We start from the raw sequence: 12,871 nt of genomic DNA, 5'->3' as shown, positions 1-12,871 counted from the left end.
TTTCCACCTTGGATTATCAATAGAAAGTCATTGTTGTTTTGTATATGTATGCAATACATATGTGTGTGGTACATGCCTGTGAGTCTATAGGTATGTGTTCCTATATGCACACATACCAAAGCCAGAGCAGCACGGGAAGAGTCTTGCTGTTTGGCTTTCTACCTGTCTCTGAGCTAGAAGCTCACAGTTTGGGGTAGGGTGGCTGACCAGAGACTTTGGGATCTGCCTCTCTGTCCTCCAGCGCTGATGTTGTGGGCATGCACATCAGCACCTGGCTTTTTACAAGAGTGCTAATGATCCAGATTCAGGCCCCAATGTCCACTTAACACCGAACCATCTCCTTGGCCCTAGAAAATTAATTTTTAAAACAATTTGGTTGCTTATTGTCTTGATTCTGAACTGATTCCTCTCTTAATTACTATGTGTTTATTCAGAAGACTATAATGATATAATATGAGTATGAGTATAGTTTCGGAGGTAAACTTGTCACAATGCAAGTCAGGACTGAAATATGAGTGTAATATTTGGTTCCTTCGAAACCATTCACATTATTTTGTCATTGGCATAGATCAGTGAGAGGATCCTGTTGGTTGTTAGAGTGATTTTTAAATATGGTGCTTACATTCTAACGGATAGAGTTAGAAAATAAAAGATAAAATACAGTGTATCAGCAACAAATACTAAAGAGAAAAAGGAGAGAAAGGGAGTGTGGAGAGGGTTGAGAGACATGGGGATTGGAGGTGGGCAGGCTTGAGAAAGTGGCCATCTAGTATAGGCCCAAGGAAGTAACTTGTATGGGTAAGTCAGGGAAGAACTCTGTGATTAGCAGGTGTACCAATAATGTCTGTAGAAAGTATGCCTGGAGTATACTGACTTAGAATTAGGCTGGAGGAGAGCTAGCCAGAGAAGTGAGAGAACATTGTTGAGACTTGGTCTTTTGACCTGAGCATGATGTAATTGGATAGTTTTGAACAGTGACCACATGACCTAATTATTCTTGTTTTTCGAGACAGGGTTTCTCTGTGTAGCTCTGGCTGTCCTGCTCTGAGGTCCCAGGCTGACCTCGAACTCCCAGAGATCCACCTGCCTCTTCCTCCTGAGTACAGGCAACCTAATTCTTAGTGATGACAGAAACTAGAGGCTCAAGGCAGAAAGACAATTTAGGAGACTATTGCAATAATAATCCATGTGCACCTCAGCAGTGAGGAAGTTTTTTTTGTTTTTTGTTTTTTTAAGAGATTGGATTTTATTTTTAAGTAAACCCAACAATTAAAAGATGAAAGGTGGGACAGAGAGATGATGCAGGATACTGAGCTAACTAAGGTTTTTGGCCTGTACAATTGAAAACTTGGTGTGGTGAGATATTAAGTTAATCAAGGCTTTGTTTTTTGAACTTCAGTACATATTAAAATGTGCTGGCAAAATGTGTAGGTAGATGTGTATATTAGAGAACAGTTGCAGAGAGAAGACCAAATATAAATAATTTGGGATATATCAGTGTGTAGATGCTACGAATGTAAAGTCTGGAGGAGACCAGTTGGGGAATAAGCATAGGTGAAAGAGAGGAGGTCCAAGACCTGAACTCCAGGACATTTTAATTAGTAATGTGGAAAACATGAAGCAAACTTGGGGAAAGCCTGATCAGTGTGGTTTTGAGAGAAAATGGAGGAAAGCTGAGGATGTAACTAGGTGGTAAAGCACCTACCTAGTTTGGGTAGGGCCCTGGATTGATTTCTAGCAATGTTAAAAAAAGAAGAAGGAAAAGGAGGAGGAAGAGGAGGAGGAGGAATGGGCAGTTTTGCTGTAGAAGGATCCACTTCCTAGCTTGTTCATATGGTGGTTGGCAGGATTCATTTCTTCTCAGGCTGCCTGCGGCCAGAGCCTTCTCTGTTCTTTGCCATGTGTACTTGTAAAGCATCTCACAACTTGGGAGCTGACTTTGCCGGAGCAAGCAAGACAAGAAAGAGTCCCAGATACAACATGGGAGCAGGAACATGAGTCTTTCATAACCTTGTTGCACAGTAGCTGCCTATCATTTCTGCCATATTTGATTTTTTTTGTCAACAGGTTTCTAGGTCCATCCTACTTTTAGGAAGATTACCTAAATGTGTGAATACTGGTATATAAGATGCTCATCTGGTTGCAAGAATTAACTTTTTCTTTCAGCATCTTCATAACTGGTAGCTTTCATTTATAAGAGAACTGGATGAGGGTAAGAATTTAGTTTAGGACTATTAGATAACATGCTTTGTACCCAAGTTCCTGGGTTTTTTTTTCCCCTAGTGATTTTATTTTATGTGAAATGAGTTAATGTTAATATTGAGTGTTAAAGTTAAGTTCTATCTAGTGATGTGTGGCTGTAATCCTAAAATTGTGGAGGCTGAGTCAGGGGAGGGCCAAGTTGGAGGGTACATAGCAACCTGGGATACATAGTAAGACCCTGTGTGAAAGCAATCAGACTACTATCATCAAGAAAAGAAGTTAAATCTGGGCTCTGTGGGGAATGCCTGTAATAATCCCAGCACTCAGGAAGCAGAGGCAGGTAGATCTCTGTGAGTTCAAGGCAAACCTGGTCTATAAAGCGAGTTTAGGACAGCCAAAGCTACACAGAGAAAACCTGTCTTAAAAAAGGAAAAGGAGGCGGAGGAAGAGGAGGAAGAAGAAGTTATATCTGTAAGAGCTCAACAAAAGTAGGAAAGCTATTAAAACCAGAAAATATGTAGATGCTTTTATAGAAATTTGAAAGATTGTTATATTTTAAGATAATTCAAGTTTTCAGACATTTCCAGCATAGATACTATTTTATGACTTGGAAGGAGGTGGATATATAAAAATCTCTGCAGTTGAAGTATAGCTGAACTTGATATATACTGTAAAATAATCTTTCCTTGTAAAACTAAGCTCTTTAACAGACCGCTTATTCCAACTGTTTCTTGTTACTGGTTGCCCACCCCCTTGGCATAGTTTACATGTTGAAGTCAGCTCAGTCTTTGTAGGAGAACTAAAGAATATCATCCTATAGTCACAGCATGTTAAATATTAGAAATAACTTTCCAGATGAGGAAATAGTCACACAGAGATGTACCCAAGCTTGCTAGTGATAGGCTGGTGCCAGATGCCAAGCCTCCTGATACTATAAATTGCCAGCAATGAGCCATATGTAACTACTTAGGAATTTTAAGAATACTCATCCCTGTCTCATATCCAGACTGGAGTTTGGGGTGTAGTTTTCACATTGAGATGTTCAAATGCTTCTGAGATGGTTCTAGTTTGCAGTGGAATTTGGGAACTTTTGCTTTTCAGGGAATTGGTGTGCTTTAAAGACCCAAGTCAGATCAACAGTGCAGACTGTCCTCATTCTTTAATCTCGTGCGTGTCTGGGTTTGGCCAGAGTCATAAGAAAAATCTTTCTGTTACGAGATAACCAAGAGGGGCTGGAGAGATGGCTCAGTGGTTAAGAGCACTGTCTGCTCTTCCAAAGGTCCTGAGTTCAATTCCCAGCAACCACATGGTGGCTCTCAACCATCCCTCTTCTGGTGGGCAGGTTAGGGTTAGGCAGAGCACTGTATACATAATAAATCAATCTTTAAAAAAAAGAGAGATAACCAAGAGCTGGGCGGTGGTGGCACGTGCCTATAATCCTAGAACTCAGGAGGCAGAGGCCAGCCTGGTTTACTAAGTGAGTTCCAGGACATCCAAGGCTACACAGAGAAACCCTGTCTTGGAAAAGAAAGAAAGAAAGAAAGAAAGAAAGAAAGAAAGAAAGAAAGAAAGAAAGGACGGACTAAGAATTTTGCTGTACAGACTTTCCTAATAAAATGATTCTGTCTCTAATTTGTATTTTGTAAATACTGTGTGCAGATTTCCTAATCATGAAATAGAAGTTCTTTGACACTGATGAGGAAAGGAGAAAGTCTTCTGCCATCTGTGTTGTGGCAGGCTTTCTGTTGTGTTAACTAGATAAATTCTAATTACCGTTAAACAGACGGTTTGTGAGGTTGTTGTTAATATTTTAGAACAAGTATGTAAATACAAAGTGACAAAGAGGTGATTCCAGACTTAGAAACAAAAGCTCTAACTTTGAACGTAAATCAATTTTAATCTGTAACAAGATTTTTTAATAATGCATTACTTGGTGCTGTGGCAAGGAACAAAATGTTTGCAGTTTGGTATAGCCCCTCTCTGCTGCTCTCCTATTTTGTTGAATGGTGTAGATAATATTCTGTGACTAAAATGCCAGTTTAGGATTGGATTGTGACGTGCCTTCCCTTCTTATCTGCTCTCGCTACACCTTTCTTCTCGTACTCTCTCCCCTTTGAGCCTGGATCTCACCATGGCCTAGGTTGCCTCAGCCTCCAGAGTTCTGAGGTTCCAGTTTGTCCTGACATTTTGTTCTTTTAAACATGAGGTTGGTTTTGGTTTTACTTAGTTTTGTTTCTTCCTTACTAAAGGATAGATGTGGGAGTATGAAATAAAAGACTTAAGAGTAGCAGACTAGCCTATGTGGCGGCACACACATTTAATACCAGAACACACACACACACAGTAATTCTGTAAATAATTGTTACTGTACTAAATAGTAAAGTCCTTTCTCTCCCTTTCACTCAATTAAAAAAAAAATCAGCAGTAACTTTGAGGCAGTACTCCACAGTGAGGAATTGCCACCTCAGAAGCAGATTATCTTCTCAGATTGGGTGTTAATACACACACCTTTAATGCCAGCACTGGACAGGGGATCTCTGTGAATTTGCAGCCAACTTGGTTTACATATGAGATGGTCCCAGGCCAGCCAAGGGCTACGCTACACAGTGAAATCCTGTCTTAAAAAGGAAAAAGTTCTCACTGTGGCTTTTAAAATAATGGGATTTACTATCCGTTTGCTACTCTCATAGCTTCTCTCTTCGTCACACGTTAGTTCCCCACTGTACTCTGAGTGAGCTACCATTTACCTCTTATGAGGAAATTACAGAATTCTCATTAGACTTCTGAAAGTAGTTATTCTGAGTTTTCTCAGTGATCCCAAAGTAGTGAGGGGAACTTTAGTAATGGATTGGAATTTAAGTATAGGTATATGAGATTTATAGACAATCTATCCAGACATTAATTTCAAATGTGGCCATCACAGGGGGGCTTTTTTTTTTTTTATAGTCAGAGCTGTTAGCAAGTGGCTAAATATAAAGTAGGCTTACTTTACAATGTATAAATGTCACATGGAACCGTTAAGGGATAAGGCTTTTTCTTAATTTTGGTACATACTAAGTTCTTTGTCTTAAACCCCTTCTTGATTCTTTTGCAGTTTAACATTATTAATGGCTACAGTAGTTATGATTTGTACAATTACACAAATTTTGTATATATACAGTTGCATGTGCATGTGGATGTGTGCATGTGGAACCCAGAGGCCAATCTCTTGTGTAATTATCCATGAGATGTACTCTAGAGCATTTTTGTCTGTGAAGTGTAGAAAAGCAAAGACCAGCAAAGCTGTGCGAGTGAACCATTGCAAAGCACAGCGATACAGAAATGTTGTCTCACTGCCTGTGGGCTTATATTTATCTCAGAGTCCACAAAAAGATGTTTTCCAGCTGGCAAGAACCACGCCCTTCACACAAGACAGCTTCCAGCAAAACTTCATGCACCCTTTCAGCAATCTGTTTTCAGTGGTAGAAAAACATTACCACATCCCACACTTGGAACCAAAACAAAAAACATATTCATATGACACAACTGAGTTTGTAAAGAAACTAGAAACTTCCACTTCGGGCCCCATTTTCTTTTACATGGGTTCTGAGGATTGAACGTCATCTCTAGAAGAAGGACTTCAGGAATGGTGGATGGAAAACTCTTGGGTTTCCTTCCACGCACATCGACCTCTATTGTGTTACTGATACGGTGTTAACTTGGGTGAAGGAAGGCAATAGATAGCTGCCTTCATTTTGATAGAAGCAGGTGGTTTAATGTATTATAATCTTTAAAAAGTACCTGTGAAATATCCCTGTTTAGTACCTCAGTAGCTAAGAAACTATAGTATCTTGTTGGGTTTATTTCATGTATAAAAATTCCTGTTAAATGGAACTTGAAGAACAACAGAATATTGCAGTAACAATGATAATGACAGAGGTCTGCTGTTTTGGATACTACAATTTAGTCTCCCCAGTTTAGATTCTTTTTTGTTGTTATTGTTGTTTTTTGTTTTGTTTTTCTAGACAGGGCTTCTCTGTGTAGCCTTGGCTGTCCTGGACTCACTTTGTAGACTAGGTTGGCCTCAAACTCACAGGGATCCACTTGCCTCTGCCTCCAGAGTGCTGGGATTAAAGGCGTGCGCCACCATGCCCAGCTCCAGTTTAGATTCTTACGGTGCAAAGCCTTATGGTATGAGCAAGCTGGTAACCTCAGCTTATTGTCCATCCAAGCTGCTTAAACTTTTTCCATTTATGGCCCCTTCTTAGCAAAAAATTTCATAAGACTCTAGGTATATAGGCATTTAAAACGTGTACAAATCAAACATTTAATTATAACCATATATTTATTTTAAAACAGTGCCTTCGTTTACATATAATTTTGTTGTTCATTAAAGATGAAAGCAAAGTTTCGTACTAACGAGATGCATATTTTTCCTATAAGAATTAAATCTTGTCTAAATATCTGACACTGTAGGGCATAGAGCATCTTTATCTTTTTTCAGAGTTGGTCAATATTTTGATTTTATGATTGTCAGTAGTGAGAGAACATAACTTTACATAAATACCTGGAACAAAATGGCACAAGTATGTTTAGGACCATTATAGAAGTAGTTAGAAAATTATATACTCCCATTCCAAAATATATTTAACTAATTTTTAAAAAGAAACTCAAGACAATATGTTCAAACAACAAATTTTTAAATAAAATATTTTAGCCCAATGCAACACAAAGATGCTTACATGCCAAGAAATGATGATAGGAAAATATTAAAATTCTTTGATTTCCATAATTAAACCAATGTGTTTCTGTAAGAGCAGAAGAGTTTTTATGTACATTTAAAGCACTGCAGTTCATAGTGTGATGCATTAGACTCTGAGCTTCAGTGTTTATGTCTGTGTGTATTAGCATTGCATGGCATGAAGGCATGTGCACAATGTGAGTTATGTTTTCAGAACCATGGCTCTTCACATGTTCAGAACATGTGAAGCCTGTGCTGCATTCATCACAGAGAACACTGCTGGAAACACTCTGGGCTCATTGCTGGTTGGGTTTTGAATCAAGCTTTGGTTGTTGCACATGCAGGAACCTTTTACTGTTGCCAAAGTTTTTGTGACCTTCATTTGAGTTATGCAAGCACAGATGAGGTCATAGCCCACACTAAGCAGCTGTGTGTTGACCTTCTTTCCCATTGCCTCTTACATCTTCTAAAGGCCAACTGTGTTTACTCATAGTAATTTCCATGGTCATAGGATTTTGTCTTGTTTTATTTATCTTATTAAATGTTTGTTAATTGACTAAATAGAACTAAGATTCAAATAACTGTTATATGTTGGCTTTACTGCAAGCACTAAAGATGAGGGGAGTTTGGTGTCATAGGTCCTACACAATGAAATGGAAGAAAAGGAAAAAACAATGATTAAGGTTTTCTTGATTCTTTGGAGAAGGGAGAAAAATCTCTATGATTCCAAACATTAAAATATAGAATATACATAAACACATTCAGTGCCACAGAGAAACAGCCAAGCTATGTCAACCTGGCAGAAGCTTCTTGACAGGTGTCTTGTGTTTTTGGAAGTCTGATTTTATTAAATCACCCTTTTTCCCCCTTGGTTTCTTGAGACAGGGTTTCTCTATTTACCCTTGACTATCCTGGACTTGCTCTGTAGAGCAGGCTGGCCTGGAACTCAACAGAAATCCACCTGCCTCTGCCTCTGCCTCCTGAGTGCTAGGATTAAAGGTGTACATGCCATCATCGCCTGGCTATAAAAGTAAATCAAACATCTAGTGGAAATTATGTGAAACACTAAGCACACAGCTTTCTAGTAGAAACTGTTTGAATGAATGTTGAAGATAATTTGACCTTTTTTTTGTTTGTTTGTTTTTGTTTTTTGTTTTTTCGAGACAGGGCTTCTCTATTTAGCCTTGGCTGTCCTGGACTTGCTTTGTAGACCAGGCTGCCATCAAACTTAGAGATCTCTCTGTCTCTGCCTCCCTGAGTGCTGGGATTACAGGCATGCTGCAACTTTATTGAAATTTTAATACAAATAGACAGCTTTGGTTAGAAAGGATTCAGTAATCAGTGTAAATCATTTCCCATAATGTGATTCTGGAGCAAACCTAAATTATTGAAGCATGCCATTTCATTTCTCATTGAATGTAAAATTAGAGCAGGTGGCCTTGGGGCGAGAGCTGTTCCTTACAGTTCTTTTGTCTTTAGTTGAAGTTAATGCAGGTGCAGATGTGTTGCTGATGTTAGCACAGTCGAGAACTGAGTTCTCCTTAAATAGAGGAGTTGGGTAAATGTTCTTTTTTTTTTTTAAATAATAAATAGGATAAACAGTAATCAAAAGATCAAATATGAAGAAAATATTTGAGACATGAGACCATTGTGTTTAATTTTATCTCATTATTACAATGCAGGGACATTGATGTTCTGTGACCATATATGCGTAATGTAATAGTCATTTATTGGAAGCTTATAGTACTGCTTCCTTAGTGGAGGTAAGATAAACCAGAGTGGAATTACTTGTGAAATCCCTTTCTTACTTAATCAGCTTGCTTTCTCTCACCCTAATTATTCAAGTGTCTTACTTTCCATAATAATAAACTCTTATGTTCCCTGATAATAAAAAAAGAAATGAAGTATTGTTTTTCATTTTCAGAATGTTCTCTGTGATAAACCACACTTACCTTACCCCTCATTTTCTACTGTTGTAAGTTAGGAGTGTAGGTGGGAGTAGGTGGGTGGTGAATGTGCATTTACCAGAGCACCTGCACATGGAAACCAGGGGTCTGTATTGGGTGTCTTTCTCTATTGCTATTTACCTTCCTTTTGGAGACAAATCTTTCACTGCAGTGAGAGCTCACTGTTCCTGATAGATTGACTGGCCAGAAAGCCCCCAGGGCCTTCCTATCTCTGCCTGCCTCTACCCCAAGCATCTGGGTCATACCTGGGTCCTGATGCCTACACAGAAACACTGTATACATTGAGTCTTGACCCATAAGTCAGTATTCTTTAAAAAGAGCTTTGGGGGCTTATTCTTGGGGGGTGGGGATGGGGTTGTTTGGTCTTTGAGATGGGATTTCACTATATAGTCCTGTCAGGCCTGAAAGTTGTAATCTTCCTGCCTCAGCCTTACAAGTAACTGGAATTACAGGTATATAACACTACACTAGGCTAAGTTTTATTAGCAGCATAAAACTTGACTTAATATTTGCTAAATTAGAGTGGCTTAGAGGTTGTGATCCTGCTAGTCAAATAATGGTTGTCTCCTGATAGAAAGTCCAAGAATCCAATAATAGTTTGGTCTAGGAGGCTAAATGTCTCAGCTGGTTTTTAATATACATTGGAATCCTGAAGAAGTAAGTAGGCTCTAATACCAGTCATGGAATGAATTTGGCAGCAAAAGTAGGGGTAAGCAAAAAGCAATAGCTTCCTTTTTCCATGTCTTTTGTATAAGCTGTCACCAGAAAATGTGGCCCAGATGTAAGGTGGGTCTTCTGATCCAATCAAGAAAAATCCCTCACAGGTGTACGTACCCAGCTGCTTGGGCTAAGTTAATTCCAACAGTAGTCAAGTTGACAGCAACTTTGGGTTTCCAACTCATTCCTCGCTAATTTCCTCTTAGTCCAGGATGCCATATGATTCTGTGGAAAGTCTCCTATAGTCTGTAACAGTTTCCTGTCTGTTTTTGCTCTACATGGCCTTGACTGTTCTGAGTAGTAGCCAGGTGTTCTATAGAACGCATCTTATATGCTTTGTGGCTTTACTCATGATTAAACTTTAGGTTTTAGACAATAGCAACACAGAAGCAGAGTGCCCTTTCACTCTTTCTGGTAGTACATGAAGGCAATGCTTTCACTTGCAGAAAGTAGTGTTTGCTCAGTTTCTCCACAATGAAGTATTTTTGTCCTTCTGTATCTAACCTTTGGAAGTGAGTTATTGAATTCAGCCCCTACTCGAGCGAGGGCAATGAAGTTTCATGTTACAGATAGAGCAAATGGATGTGCATTGTTAGGAATTCACTAAGGAAGTTTTTTTCTGTTTTTCTTCCCAGTGGTCATTTATATCAATGTGTATAGTTAATATGTTAATTTATCATCCAATCCAAACAGTCCTCCATTTATGATGGCTAGACTTAGGATCTTTTCAGCTTTGTCACAGAATAAAGCAAACCATCTACATTTTCTGCATTTCACTAATGTTCAGTAGATTATATAAGATATTCAACACTTTATTTTGAAACCAGCTTTGAATTAGGTTTCACCTACTTGTGGCCTAAGTAGTGGCCTGAAAGCATATAGATTAGGCTGTGATGTTCAGTAGGCTAGGTGTGCTATGCATCTTGTAGAGTATTTTCAGCAATGGCTAGGTTGTCAGTTTGTAGCCCCATCATATGTCATGGTGCACCTACAGGATGGTGTTTTGCTGCAGTCTTGCGCTCCTTGTCTCTGGGCTCCCCTCTTCCAGTCTCTGACCAGAAAGGGGAAGCTTTATTTGTTAAAGTACACTCCATGGAACTGTGCTCATCCTCAAGACTAAGCAGGAGGAGGACATAGAAGGGGCGGGGGTGGGGTGTGGAACCACACACACACTAGGGATTCTACATGTCCTCTTGAGACCACAGGGCCTCTGACCAGAGGGCAATTTCCTTGCTCCTGAGTTTTAGACTCGTGATCCTTATTTCCATTGCTCCCACAGTGGCTGCACCTAGAATGGAGAAGAAAGAGAGAGGTGGGAGGGAGAGGGAGAGACCTACACTTCCCTTGTGAATGTTCAAATCTCCCCCCTCCAGTCACAGCTGGAACATGAAACTTTTCATCTGGGTTCTGTACACTTCAGGCTGGATGATACCAGAGAACAAAATGATGGCCATTCTAAAGTGATGCTTTGCATTCTGGTCCTCCTACAGCATCTGCCTGTTGCTGTTTACTTCTCAGGGTTCCCATGTATTCTATTCTAGGCGTTTTATCCAGGTCTTAGAGCTACATTCAGTTGGTGGGACAGTTGGAGTATGGTATTTGCTACATTTCATCTGTAACCATAACCATGCTTAAAAGTTTTCCATTTTGTTCTAGGAATTTAACAAGAAACTGAAGTTTTAATTCAAATAATTTTTGAATTGAAGCCAGAAATGTACTAGGATTTTGATGGTTTCATTTGATTAAGGTAAGATTATTTAATAAAATATAATTGTACCCTTACATGTTTTCAAACACGTTTTAATTTTTATTTTATTACATATTTTTATTTTTGAGTCTAACTAGAGATTTATACTTAAGAACCATTTTTATGGCTTCTTAAAACATTTTATGCTTGCCTAACACACACAAAGCTCTGGGTTCCATCCTTCATACCACTTAAGCCAAGCATGGAGGACACCTGTAGTCTTCACACTTAGGAGACAGTCAGGAAGATCAGAAATTCAAGGTTATCCTCAGCTACTTAGCAGGTTGGAAGCCCCACTGGAAAACATGAAATCCTGTCCATCGAAAGTGGGTAGTGGGAGTCCTTTACCACTTAAATGACTAGTGTTTCTTGTAACAACTATCAGATACAAAGGAAAGAGGATCGTATAATTACCGAAGGTATAATATGTTGAAAAGAAGTGTTTGCCTGGGGCAGAAGTCGTCAAATTGGCCCACAGCCTAGCCACTTGTTTTAGTAAATAATGTTTATTGGAGCATAGCCATATCCACTCATTAGCTGTTGTCTGTGGCTACTGTAGTACCTCAGCACTGAGGTCATTACTTTAAATTTAAATATGCATGTGAGAGTCTTAAGTATCTCTACCAAGCCCAGCATCTTGACATGGAAGAAGTCCTTAGAAGTACTAGTTTTCTAGCTAGGTGTAGTGGAGGCGGAAGCAGGTAGGTCTCTGAGTTTCTGGCCAGTCTACAGAGTGAGTTCCAGGTCAGTCAGGTCTACACAGAGAAGCCCTGTCTTGAAAGAATACACAAACTAATTAAAAATAATATAAAACTTGTTTTCTGAAATAATTGGCTTTTAAAAACAGATTATTGTTATGGGTAGTTGCATGCCAAGTGCTCATTTATTTCTAAGTAGTGCTCTTTGTTTTCAAAGCTAAAAGTTTAATGCTAGTTTTGTTCCTATCCTAAAAAGAAATTCATACTGTGTTTTGCTTTACCTAGTAAATTTAACAGAACTAGGAAGACTTTGAGAGACTAATAAAGTAAGTGATTTACGGCATATGAAGTTTTAAATAAAAGTATCCTAATATAAAAGTATGTTAGTGAGCAAGCCATAGTAGTACGTTGTAGGCAGAAGGATTTTGAGTTCAAGGCTAGCCTGGGCTATAGAACAAAATCATAGAGCAGTTAAAATAGGAATTACATTTCCCTCTAAAGTGTGAATAAACATAATGTGGTTGGTCCTTCATCTCAGCAAGTTCCATATTGGTGAATTTGACCAACATGAACTCAAAAATGTTTGTGAGAAAAACTATGTAAACTTCCGTTTCTTGTGGTAATTCCTTAAGCAATACAGTATAACAACTACTGACAAAGCATTTGTATTGTCACAGGTAGTGTGTGAGTAATATGGGGTGATTCACGGGAGGAGGATTTCTGGAAGCTTAATGAAAGTATTGTGCTAATTTCTACAAAAGGACTTCAGCACACAGATTTTGATGTTCTTGGGTATTGATTTAATGTGATTCCTAAAATT

The 12,871-nt window shown here is 38.8% G+C and overlaps 1 protein-coding gene across 1 annotated transcript in view; it reads left to right on the top strand.

Moving 5' to 3' along the window:
- The window catches only part of GLCE (glucuronic acid epimerase), a 65,915-nt gene that overhangs the window by 23,832 nt on the left and 29,212 nt on the right, over positions 1-12,871 (top strand). Inside the window, exon 2 of the mRNA XM_084781167.1 lies at positions 11,263-11,353. The gene's annotated coding sequence lies outside the window, so the exon portion shown is untranslated. The remainder of the gene's footprint in view (positions 1-11,262; positions 11,354-12,871) is intronic.

Source organism: Acomys minous (assembly GCF_964271855.1).
Source record: "Acomys minous genome assembly, chromosome: 5".
NCBI classification, from domain to species: Eukaryota; Metazoa; Chordata; class Mammalia; order Rodentia; family Muridae; genus Acomys; species Acomys minous.
Note: the sequence above shows the minus strand (reverse complement) of the source record. Positions and strands in the feature narration are given on the sequence as shown.